The sequence below is a fragment of the Panthera tigris genome, chromosome B3 (genome assembly GCF_018350195.1).
Source record: "Panthera tigris isolate Pti1 chromosome B3, P.tigris_Pti1_mat1.1, whole genome shotgun sequence".
Classification (NCBI taxonomy): domain Eukaryota; kingdom Metazoa; phylum Chordata; class Mammalia; order Carnivora; family Felidae; genus Panthera; species Panthera tigris.
Genome location: NC_056665.1, coordinates 133,568,641 through 133,581,552, shown reverse-complemented (window position 1 = coordinate 133,581,552; position 12,912 = coordinate 133,568,641). Strand labels below are relative to the sequence as shown.

At 37.8% G+C, this 12,912-nt stretch overlaps 1 protein-coding gene across 4 annotated transcripts in view; it reads left to right on the top strand.

Annotated features, from left to right (window-relative positions):
- Positions 1-12,912, top strand: part of RPS6KA5 (ribosomal protein S6 kinase A5) — a 182,093-nt gene that overhangs the window by 15,581 nt on the left and 153,600 nt on the right. The window contains exon 1 of one of the 4 annotated variants that reach the window (XM_042990378.1): positions 5,172-5,374. The exons of the other annotated variants lie outside the window; for them this stretch is intronic. The gene's annotated coding sequence lies outside the window, so the exon portion shown is untranslated. Of the gene's footprint in view, positions 1-5,171; positions 5,375-12,912 lie in introns of those variants that run through there. 4 annotated transcript variants of the gene reach the window in all.

Sequence of the window (12,912 nt, the reverse complement as noted above, 5' to 3'; positions counted from 1 at the left end):
TCATCAAAGTTGGAGGCGCGGAAGGTATGAGAGACAGACAGGTTGTTACTTACCTTCATGGGTTCCAGCTTGTCTTTGGGATTACAGTCTATCCTTGCTCCTGCCCCCTTCACGTTCACCTTTCCTTTCCACTTGCTTGCCCTGCTCTTTTCAGACTCAGCTCCAGACACAGAAGCAGCAGGATTACGTAGACTCTTGAACTCTCATACGTGTGTGGGATCAAATCCCTAAGTAAGTCCTTTATTCTGTGTTGTTCATATATACACCCTGCCTCTTCTATACACCTGAATACATACCTAGGGTATTTAGAGTCAAAGTCAGCACCCTCAGATGGAAAGAGTAGGACCCTGAGATCTCTGATGGGGACATCTGGGTGGATGAGCCTGATAATTTTGGACCCCTGAATTTCCCTGATCCTCGGGACAGACAGAATCAGTGTCTTGTTAGAACAGAACAGCCCTCCCTTGTTTGGACACCATGCAAAGAACTTGTTGAGGTTCATGCCTCCCAGAATGATGCTTGTCCTCTTTAGAATCTGCCCCACCCTCTACCCCTGTTTCTTCTAGAACAACTAGATGCAATCTTTGCATAATCTAATCAGGGATATTCTTGTTCCGGGAGGAAATACTCAGACAAATAATTCCAGGAGCCGGCTAATAAGTACCAATAGGAACAGGAGGAATTTGTGGGGGAGTGGATCTTGAAGGTACTGGGCCAGGAGTGGCAGAATAATAAGGCTGGATGCGGGAGAATTTATTAACATGGGAGCACTATTCATAACTCAGGATTTAATATCCTAGTAACCTGGTCCTAATATACTGCAGGGATAGTTTCTTGAAGCTTGGACATGAATATGACTTACAGTAAATTAGATAAATATGTTCTTAGATAAATATGCAAGAACAGCTTTGGCAGAGTATCAAAGTCAGAAGTCTCAAAGAAGAAAGAATATTAGAATCGTTTTATTGTATGAGACTAGAGAACATACTATCTGATATGTTCCTTAGGAGGGTCCAAAGAAAACACTTCACTCAACAAGGTAATCCAGAATGCACTGGTGATGGGAAACAGACTGGGGTTGATAGGAGGTGCTACCATGGAATGGGGTTCCCTAGTGTCCATAGAAATGATAGGATTCTGGAGACACAAAAGCCAAATGGTGGTACTTACCATCAGGGGCAAGGTCGATGTAATTACCATAATGGTCCAAGTAGCATTCAGGGTGCCTTGACCTGCAGAGATCTGTGGCAATGGCACCAAAAAAGGTGGACAACCAACCAGGATGTTAACTTGATTAAGACCTTCGTCTCTGAGGGATCTGAGCCTTCACTTGCCCTTGGACTCTGGTTTCTCCAGATGCCTCTTCACCATTATTTACCAGGCACAGAAGCACCAACAAACATCCTAGTAAATTCCTTCAGTTCAAGATAAGCTCTTCCCTGTCACCATTATATGGTAGCAACCAGCTCCTCCTTGAAAGACTCAGTGACTAATTAATTTTTTTCCAGATTTATTTGAGCTATAATTGACATGTAACATTGTGTAAGTTTAAGGTGTATAGTGGAATAATTTGGTACACGTGTGTTCAGTGACAGAGATGGGAGGGAATTTGAGCTATAGTCTATCAGTTGCCTCTGAAGCAGCGCCTCACATCATTTTCAAACTCTTTCAATCAGGTTTTGACTCACTTTGCCCTAACAGTGCCTTCTCTCAAGTATGCTCACCACCCATCTTTTCCTTTCGGCTCCAGGGCTTTTCCAAGGTCCACCACCCAGCAGGAGATAGTGGCGGGAGGGTTCAGAGGCTTATTCAGACTGGAAATGCCTGGAAGTTAATGTACCCTCTAGGACAACCCTTAACTAGAGGGAGTCGGAGCCAGTGGTGAAATGCTTCTCCTTGTCTTTGCACAGGCCATTCTAACAGCTTTCTAATCATTTTCAGAGAGTCTGGTAAGATTAAGCTCCAGTTGCCCACAGCAATGAGCATCTCAATACAGCATCCTCGTATTGGTTCAGGCTCCTTTCCAGTTTCACCCTCTGTGGTCCTTTTTTTCTCCTGCCAATTAAATTGTCTCTATACAAGTCCTCTGTGATGCTCTGTTTTTGGAAGGAATCTAATTCAGACAAGTACAACTCTGTGTGTGTGTGTGTGTGTGTGTGTGTGTGTGTGTGTGTATGTCGGTGTCTCCCTACCTACCTATCCATCCATCCATCCAACCAACCAACCACAGATTATAAATAAGAGTCTTAGAGGGATAGGAATAATTTCTTAGTGCAGCTTTAGTAACCGGTGGAGATTGAATTCATCTGAAGCCAAAACACAGCAGTGCTCTTCTTCCTTGATTTTCTGCCTCCCCACATTTGAAGATGAAATCAGTAAACCTTAGCTGGTCCTTCAGTGTCCTTAGTGATCTGGCTCTACCTGCTTGTCCATAGGGTTGTTCATAGTTCACCGGTCTGCAAGTTGGTGCCAATAAGTTTCTTTCCTTTCCTTGTGTTTTATTGTAGGGAGATGCACCCCTCACAGTCTGTTTGGGAAAAGTGTACTTTTTCTGTTTCTTTTCTGAGATCAACTCTTGTTGTGTTTCTTTTTTCGGTTGTTGTTTGTTTGCTGGTTTCTGTTCTTAGTTTTTGTATTTCTGTTTTAGGACTTTTTTTTTTTTTTTTATCCCAAATGCTTGTTTGAAGATTTTAAATTGCATTTGGAGTGTTGTGCTGCCATTTTCTTCAGCTTTGTGTCTTTTCAAAAGGAGGGGGAGGGATTCACTGGCTGAAATGCTTTTATTTAGCGTTTTCTGATTTTCACAGTAGTTTTTCTGTGTCCGTGACCTGCTCTTTCTGTGTATCTGTTAATTCCCTACTTGGAGAGTTCTATAGCACCCTCCTCTGTGCACTGTCTTTTATGGATGGTGTTGGGACGGGGGGCATGTCTTGTTTGTCTTTCGTTTCTGTGGGATCTTTCATTTTTTTCCTATTCCCTTCTTTCTCTCCACTTCTGTGTTCCCAAGGGTACATCTCCTTCTCTCTCTGTCTCTGGTTTGCCCTCAGAAGTTGTGCTTCTCTCTCCAAGGCTGCCATTTGTGTCCAACCCCACTGACCCTCGACCTTCTTTCCTGGCTAGTGTTTTGAAGTAAAGTGCTGGCCTATGTGTAGTCTTTGGGCTTTTATCTTGGGCCCTTTCTGGGCATGATTTTTTTTCTTGCTTTGTCTAAGTCCTCAGTTCTCCTCTGCTCTTTTCAGTGCCTCATAGGTGTCCCTCCCTGCCTCCAAACCTGCAGGCTTGGCTGTGGGAGTGGCAGGAGCTTGGTTGGAATTTGGTCTGTTTTTCTAGTACAGGTCATTTGAAGGTTGTGGTATTCCTTGGTCCTGCCCAAGGCATGGGTCACATGTGGCTTTATTTCCTCTCTTTGTTGGTTTTATGGTGGTTTTTATTTTTTTGGGGGGGGTGAACAGGAAGCCTTTATCATCTTCCTAACCTGAAGTTTCTCTGTACTTTGAAACACTCAGCTTAGACTTTACATTCTTCTCTTCTTTGAAGTCTTCCTTATAGTTTTCCAGTTTCCATGCCAAATATTTACTACTTGTGCTCCTAACTACTTTTACTTCTAATAGGTGCATTTTTATATTGCAGTGTAATCATATATTTGTGTTTCCCTTCACCCCATCAAATTGTGACTATCTCTAAACCGACAGACCACATTTCTTTGTTGTGTTACCATAGTAGGTACCCACTAAATAGATTACTTTACTTAAAGCAGCATAGAAACTGTCAGTTGATGAATGCCACCTCTATCAGCTATGAATAATGTGAATATTTTTAAGTCATATTGTTTAAATTTTTTTTTATTTTAAAGAGAGTGCGAGTGGGGGAGAGAGGACACAGGGGAGAGAGAGAGAGAATTTTATTAAGCAGCCTCCACGCTCAGTGCAGAGCCTGACATGGGGCTCGATCCCCCCACCCTGGGATCATGCCCTGAGCAGAAATCAAGAGTTGCATGACCAATCAACTGAGCCACCCAGGTGCTCCTGATTTTCAGTTTTAAAAGAAGATAAATAAGTAGAAAATTTGAATAATGATCAGGTTTATATTGTAATACTACTAAAATTTAAGATAGTAAAAATAACACTCTCCCATTGAGCTTATAATGTTAATTGTCAAATTTAATAAAGTTGCAATGACTTTCATATATACCTTTCCTTGCCTTTAATATTGCTGACTAGTTAAAACTCTAGAATATGAAATTATTATGGTTTGTTCTTTTTTTAAAAAGACTATCTATGAAAAGGTTTGGCAAAATTAATGTTTTTAAAGGATCATTTTAATGTATCAGTGTCCTTTTACCATTTTGGTATACAGGAAATATTTTATGTGTTACATGGCTAAAGTTCCATACTTGTGGAAAAGACAAACTTGGGTTCTTAAATGTCCAAGGCTCCATTTGCCTGATTAATTTCGGGTGTAGGTGTCCCAGAATCTCATCACGGGGTCAGTTATTGCTACTTTCTACCACTTTGCTGATATCTGACTTGTGCTTTTTCTATAACTGGTTTTGAAATAAAGAATTTGACAATATGAATGTATATCTTTAAGGAAACTCTGACAATTCAGGCCCTTTACATAAAAATTATTAAATATTCTATTGATAGAAATTGGTTTTTTTGACCTAACTTTTCATAACATAAACATTTTTTTTTTAAAGGGAGCAATTTCTTCTCAAACTAAGGGATCCATTTAATCCATTTGTTACCTACAGTATTTCATTTGGTATTGTGGGCCATGATTATTATACACAAAAATTAGACAAAATTTTGGAAGATCAAATAAGAGATATATAAAACTTTATTGCAGTTCATGGGATTAAAAAAAACCTGACTTCATCCAGAATTCCCTGTAGAAAGATATTGTTATAAATAGCGGTGTTAGTCAACATTGTAGTGCATTGATTTACTAATGTACAGGTCAGAAGGGAAATTTATTTCTGTAAATGAATTTGTTCAGAAAATACATTTGTTAGTTTTCCATATTCTGAAATTAATAAGGAAAAAGAGTGAAAGGAACAGAATGGATAGTCATCTGAAATTTGTGTGCCATAATTATAGGCATTCTTTCCAATATTTTTTTGTTAAAAGATCATTTTCTTTAGTTTTACTATTTGTAAGATAATTTTTGAATTGTACCATTCTGTATTTTGACTGTCTTTACTCTATTCAAAAGAAATACAAAGTAAGCCACATGAAGCTAGATTTGTGGAGGAATTTCTTTGGAAACACTTTAATTTCAGGTGGACATTACAGGAAGACATTTGACCCTATTTTTGTCAGCGTCACTTACGAGCCATTCAAAAAATTGGAACAAACCTCTCTTTTCTTTTGAGGTAGTGCATGAAATTTACTATACCATTAATCAGTTTTGATTGCTATTATTAGTAGTATAATTCAGGTAGGTACTCTATCTATGCATTCTCATTAAGTCATTAAGTGCCCTGTATAGTAAATGCTGTTACTCTCTCTGTGGTACAGAAGATGAGACTAAGGTTAAGGGCTCTGCTCAAGTTTACACCTACTGCAAGTGGCAAAACTGTGTATGAATATTTGGACAGATATTTGGACTCCAGAAACTGCTCTACCTAATGCTTTTTCCACAACTGATTTTTCACCCTGCCTGAGAAGAACATACCTTTGTGTATTCATTTATTTATTTTCAAATTCGGGGTGGTGCAAGCTTAGGGGTGGTGAGCGAGCCAGGAAGGGCAAGCTGTTTTTGTATCTTTAGAAACTGGTCAATTCTCATTACTTTAGTTTTATTTATTGTTTTAAGAGGTCACTTTTAAAAGCATGGATCTTTTCTGATAGCTGTAAAGAGTGAACACCCATAAACCTACCAACTAGCATTATGTAATCTTAAAATTTTGTGATATTTGGGGTGTCTGGGTAACTCAGTCAGTTAAGCGTCTGACTTCAGCTCAGGTCATGATCTCACAGTTCATGGGTTCGGGCCCTGCGTCGGGCTCTGTGCTGATGGCTCAGAACCTGGAGCCTGCCTCGGATTCTGTGTCTCCCTCTCTCTCTGCCCCTTCCCCCGTTCACATTGTATCTCTCTCTCAAAAATAAATAAACGTTAAAAAAACCCCAATTTTAACGTTTTGTGATGTGGAGCTCGTATCTGTTTTTCAAGAAACAAAGCATTGCTAATTCAGTTGAAGCCTCTGTGCCCCTCCTTGATCCCATTCTCCTCCTTGTCTTCCTTTCCAGAAGTAACCGCTATCCTGAATTTAGTTTTTGCCATCCCAATTACGCTTTTATACTTCTACTGTATAGGTATATGTCCGTAAATTACAGTACATAATGATGTTTTGCATGTCTTTGTCTTTACATAAAGGACATTATGTTATATATACATCTTTATTACCTGTATGCATATCCTTGTTGCCTATAGTACCTATATCCTTCCTTGCTGACATTGTAAGTGAGAGCTGTTTGTATGGACCGCTTTAACTTTTTAAAATTGACTTTCACTGCTGTATGGTATTCCACTGTATGACTATATATATATAATAATTTATCTGTTGCCCTGTTGATGGACATTTAGGTTTTTAATTTTTTGCTCTCATGCAGTAATGTTGACTGTGGCACTGTATGTCTTCACACACATATGTGCAGGAGTTTATCTGTGGCGTATACCTAGGCATGGAATCACTGAGTTGTAGGTAGGCACACCTTCATCTTCACTCGATACTGCCAAGTTGCTTTTGAAATTGTACCAGTTCATATCCCTGCTAGTGTGACGCAGGAATTAATTCTACTTTGTTTGCCAACCCCTGGTATTACCAGGGTTGTAATTTTTATCAATTTGATGGGCGTATTCTATCTGAATTAGCAATTCCCTGAAAACGGATAGATTTTACAGGGTATTGACCATTTGGTTTTTCTCTTTTATGAAATTGTCATTCTGGTCCCTTGCCCCCTTCCAAACTGGATTTTCTGTTGGATTGTTTCTCTTTGTGTAAACATAGTTCTTTATGCTGCCTGCCTTGTATCCCTAAGTTTCTTTCTTTCTTTTCCATGTTTTTTTTTAAATTCCAGTTAGTTAACATACCGTGTAATATTAGCTCTGAGGAGCACTGAGTGTTGTATGTAAGTGATGAATCACTGAGTCCTACACATGAAACTAATATCCCTAACTTTCTTAACAGAGTATTCTGGATATAATTTAACCTTTTCTTTTTTAATAGTGACTGTGAACAACATTTATTGTGCTGTGTTTTGATAGCAGTGCTGAAGATGTATGAGATCGTTGGTGTTCCCATACTCGATGGTCCTGGGCTGCTGTGCTTTTTACAGCTATTTTGTTTACTTTTTATAGTATTCCCTTTTTCCTCCTTTGTTTCTTGTTTCCATTCTTGATGCTTGCCATCTATTTCATTCTTGCTTCACTGTTGTCTGGTTTTAGATAAAATTATCTAGGTGAGGCTCTAAGGATTAGTATTGTCTTTTGTGAAGTGACTGTGCCGTGAGGAGCCACTTTCTCAAATCTTGGAGACCCATCTTTTTCAGTTGGGGGCTTGTATTTGAACCTGGGTGTTGGATGTGCTCAACCTCCAGATTAGTGTGAGCACTGCTATACCCTGTCAGTAGTGATGATAAGCTTTTGAGACTGGCATGTGTTATTGTAAACCAACATAAGTTATCTTTAAACCTTCTGAACTACAACTTTCCAAAGTCACTTTTTCTTTTGGGTTTCTGAGTGTTGCTGGATCAGTAAAGAAATCTTTCTGATTTTATGCATTTGGCTGGGACCCTACTCTGCTTAACAATGCTTGTAGAGTTTTTATGTTCAACAGACTTTTCTGTGTTTGGGCCACATGGTGTCATATGGCCATCTTTCTGCAAGGGAAGCTGTGAAATTGAATATTTAGCTTCCCAACCTCTCTAGACAAGGAACAAGGTGATGGAGACTTGTGTTAGGTGGACCAACATGTAATGTCTGCCATAAAGAATATTCAACAAATTAATCCATGTAAGTACTTAGTCAAATACCACTACAAGGTTTTCACCAAAACAAAATCAGCAGTCCCTGACCCTCATCTGATATTCCATTTCCAGTTTCTACTCTCTTAGAATATTGTCTACCAGTGGTTAGTGACGTTTAAGAGCTCTTGAGTCCTTAGTTTTAGACTTTTATTTCTTTGCTCATCTACAATAATGGAGTTACGTTACAATTTTGGTGGAATCCATATTCAACCTTTAATAGCTATATAAATATCCATTGCTGAGCTAAGTGTCTCATATTTTTGTTTTCTTCATTATATAATTTTTTTTCCTGGAGTTAAATTACCCCAATATTTTCATTTATTTAATTTTCTTCAGGTCTCTGGGTGTCCCCACATGGTTTTAATAGCTCTGTAAAATAATTTTCAACATGATTTTCTGTAGATCAGATAACCCATGAGCACTCCTTTTTTCTTGATGACATTCCTTCTGGAGCTTTCTGTCCTTTTCCATTGGGATTTGTTGGTCTCTCTGTGACTGCATAGTTGTTACCATGGAACTTTACTTCACTATCATCTTGGGAATGGTGTGCTTATTTATTGCTGTTTCCTGGATCCTGTGGCTTTTTATTTCTTAAAGATTTTTCAAATCGGAAAATGTCTTCATTATATTCTTTTATGTGTGATAGGTTGGCTTGGTACAGACTTCCAGATTGAATTGTCACTCAGGATTTTGAGGCTTGTCCCACTGTCTTCTAGTTTCTAAGGATGCTGATGAGAGGTTTGATGCATTCTGATTCCCAGTGCTTTGTACATAATTTTTTTTTTTTTTTAATCTCAGGAAGGTTTTAGGATCTTCTCTTTATCCGTGGATTGGAATTTTGGACTTTCACATTTACACGGACATAGAAATTTCATATTTGCATGTGGATACTTTTTTATTCAGTATGCTAAACATTGAGTGCACCCCTTAAAACACTCTCAGTTCTGGGAGTATTTTTTAAATTATAGCTTTGATAATTTCCTCCTCTTGGTTCTTTTATACACACTTTCTAGAATTCTGTTAGATGTTAGGTTTCCAAGATATTCTGTAACATTCTTATCTTTCTCTCCTATTGTTCATCTCCTTCCATTTTTTACTTTACTTTTGGCTTATTTCTTTAACTTTATCATCCAGATCTTCAAAATACAACTTTTATTCCCAGATTTAAAAAATTTCTAAGAGCTTACTTTTTAATTTATTATAATCTTTTTTTTAAAAAAAAGATTTTATTTTTTTAAAGTAATCTCTACATCCAATGTGGGGCTTGAATTTACAACCCCAAGACCAAGAGTCACATGCTCCACTGGCTGAGCCAGCCAAGGGCCCCATTAATTTATTCCTTTTTAATTGTACCCCATTTCTGTTTCATGGCTAAAATGAATTAAGGATTTGATTGTACTTTCTATAAAGTTTTATTTTTCTTGTACCTTGAATTACCACTCTTTCTTCTGATTTCCCTTTTTTCTTATTTATTTTGATGTCTTGTTTGTAGGGATTTTTCTCAATTACCTTGCGATCCTTGACTGGTAACTTGAGTAAGACACTAAAGCACTGGTTAGAAACTCTTTTGTGAGGGATATGTCGCTTGCTAGTTGGAGGCTTATACAGTAGAGCTTTTGTATTGGGAACTGTATATGTCAATATCAGTTAGGCTTTTACTCAAGATTATCCATTTCTCCAGAGAAGGATCCTCCAGACTATTATTTGGGGAGCACTAGCCTGGCCCTCTGCTTTTGGAGCCAGCAGGAAATATGTGGACTTGTATTTAATTTTTTGTTTTCAGTCTGCTATCTCATCCTTCCCCATCACTATGTCTTATAACCCCAAATCTGGTTCTTTTCCTCCCCAAATTATTAATCCTGTATCATGTGTGAGTGTGGGGACATGGGGAGTTAAACTTAAAAAAGGCTTTCAGACATTTTCCCTGTTTTCATGTTTCACTTTGCTCCTCCTGGTCAGCCCTCTGCCGTCCACGGTTACCTGAGCCTCCGTATCCCAAGCCTTCTTGGGGTCCCCTGGGGGTAATTCAGCTTCCTCAGGAATAGCTCCATCTGCAGGCGTTTTGACTTCACCTTTCTCCACTCTGCTGAGTCGCTTTACCATTCTTTCAGATATTTTCTATCCTCACACTTTGCAGTTCAGGATTATAGATGTCTTTGGGTATTATTAATTGTAAAGTGAATTTCTGTTCCTTGTTTACCTTGTTTGGGAGCAGTTTTTTGGAAAAACTAGGATGTAGAAAGGTCTTTACCGTCTTGAAATTGGAAGTCAATAAATGATTTCATTTCAGTGAATTATATAGCAACCCATTAACCTATATTGTGCACTTACTATCTATGCACCACCAGTGTGTGCATGCATTATGTAATCTGTACAATATGTGGTTTGTGCCATGCATGGACTTTATTCAGAATTTTAAATATTTTAGCTCTCTCTATCCCATGACAAATTTTACAGGGCTGGTACTGTTAGCATTCTCATTTTATAGATGAGGATACAGAGATACAGAGAGGGGTTAAGCAACTTGCCTGAGCATGCATTGCTAGCAAATGGAGCGTGCGTTCTAATCTGTACAGTGAGACTCTAAGCCCCTCTTGTTCTAGATAGCTACTTGTAATTACAAGTGTTTAAATATTTGTAGAATAAGTGTTTTAAAGTACACTCTGGGTTTTAATTTTTTAATTAGAATGATATTTTTATAGGTATGCTTTTGCTTAGCTATTGCCTAGTTGCTATGCTTTTTTATGTGAAATCTTAATCTTTTTATTTTCCATTTTTTTGGAGTCAATTTCAGTATCATAAATAAGGGCAGCTTAGCAAAGTAGAAAGGCCTTTTTAAAAGCTAGTATGTTTTTCATCTTCATTTTAGTAACTATTGAAATGGAAGGCTATAATAAGGCAAATAATAGGAAAGCAGAATAGAATTTTTTATGTCACTTCCCACAAGGAGTCTATGGGTATTCAGTTTTTAATTACTGTAATATTCCTTTAAAGTTCCCTTTTGCAGGCACATAGCAGAGAAAGGAAAAATCTTCATCAGTGGTTAATCTTCTTTTACCATGGGTGTCCTTGACTTATTTAAAAAAAAAGAGTTTATGCTTATCAACTTACTGTTGTCTAGATATTTTAGATACTTTAGAATTTGCCTGTTTATCTTCCTGATTTATAGCCCCAAATAAGAACAACTATAAATCCAAAATAAAATAAATACTTTCCTTTATTACCCCTTCAGATATACTGATGTTAAGCAGGTAATTAATAACATGTAAATTTATATGTAGATAAAGATCTCTGGGTATATGAATGTCCACCTATGTATGCATATATTAGCAGTTTCCTTTATTAAAATCATGTAATTCTCTTCATAAGGGTATTATGGATACTGTTATCTTCCATAATTTAAAGTCTGTAATAGGCTTGCATTGGCAATAGCTAAATCTGTTTGATGGGAATTTTTCTTTTTCTTTCCTTTTTTTTTTTTTTTTTAGAGAGTATGTGTGCTTATGTAAGTGGGGAGAGGGGCAAAAAGAGGGGAGGGGAGAGAATCTTAAGCAGGCTCCATGCTCAGTGTGGAGCCCAATGTGGAGCTTGATCCTATGACCCTGGGATGATGACCTGAGCTGAAATCAAGAGTTGGATGCTCAACTGACTGAGTCACCCAGGCACCCTTATTTAATGGGAATTCTTAATAAAGCATTTTAGTTTCCGTCATTTGGTCAACTAAAATATTGCATGTATTGGACAGGCTTATTTGGATTTACTGCATGTCATTTGAATTTCATTAGATTATGATTTCTTTAATTTTAATATTAAGAGTCAATCTAGTTTTCACATACTAAGAAGTACATTGTCTTATTGCTGTTAACAGTATTGGGCATATTTTAGGTTTAAGATGCAGTTTCTATTGTAGAGATTTCTGATTCTCCTGCTGGCACAAGACAGGTGCATTTGTAGTTGGGTGACTAGTTCAGGTCAACGAAATTGATCAGAAGTTACAGGTAAGACTTCAGGCCTGTGTATTTAATTACTGGTATGACACCCTTCAAAGCTTTTATTCCCACTGCTTCAGCAACTGACAGTACTTTAGATGGTGGCTTCTATGTAATCCCAGGTACTGTAGTAGAAGATATGGAACAGGTAAGTCACGATGCACATGAAAAATGAATAAAATAAACTGTGGTTTTGAGCCACTGAAATTTCAGGATAATATGTTATGGCAATATAATTTAGGTGATTCTAAGTGATAAAACCTCCTATAAGGAAAGTGTTATATGAAGGCTTTCAGAATTTTTTAAGACTATAAAGCTGCAAAGAATCCACCATTTTTTAACAGGAAAAGGATGCTGACATTTAGCTTTACATTGAGGGTCAGGTGGAGATGGGTTGGAAGGTTTTTAACTTTTGGAACACCTCTAAGTGACTCCCAGACCAAGCTGGAAACTTCCTAGTTGCCTTGAAGAATTTTTAGGGGGATGGGGGGAGGACTTCAGAAATGACACTTTAACCATGAGCAAGGATAAATCTTTTAGGTTTGGAGGATAATGACAGTTGTCTGATCACAAATCTCCATTATACATCCCTCCTGCAAAAAAAACCACACCCCATAATATTAATTAGAAGCTCAGATAAAACCATCTATGATGCTTATCTTCAGCTTTGCTGGGAGATAGGGAATACCATAATATTCAGATTATATCCAAGGAGGGAAGGAAAAATAGCACCAAATTCCAGCAGAGCTCTTGCAACAGCAATCCTGTGGGGCATAGAGTGGGAGAGGGGAGTCTTAAGAGACTCTGAAAAAAAAGAAGCACAGAAAACCGAAGCAAAACACAGGCAAAAAAATCGCTCTCAGAAAGAGAGTGTCAACAGTATGTTGCAAAAT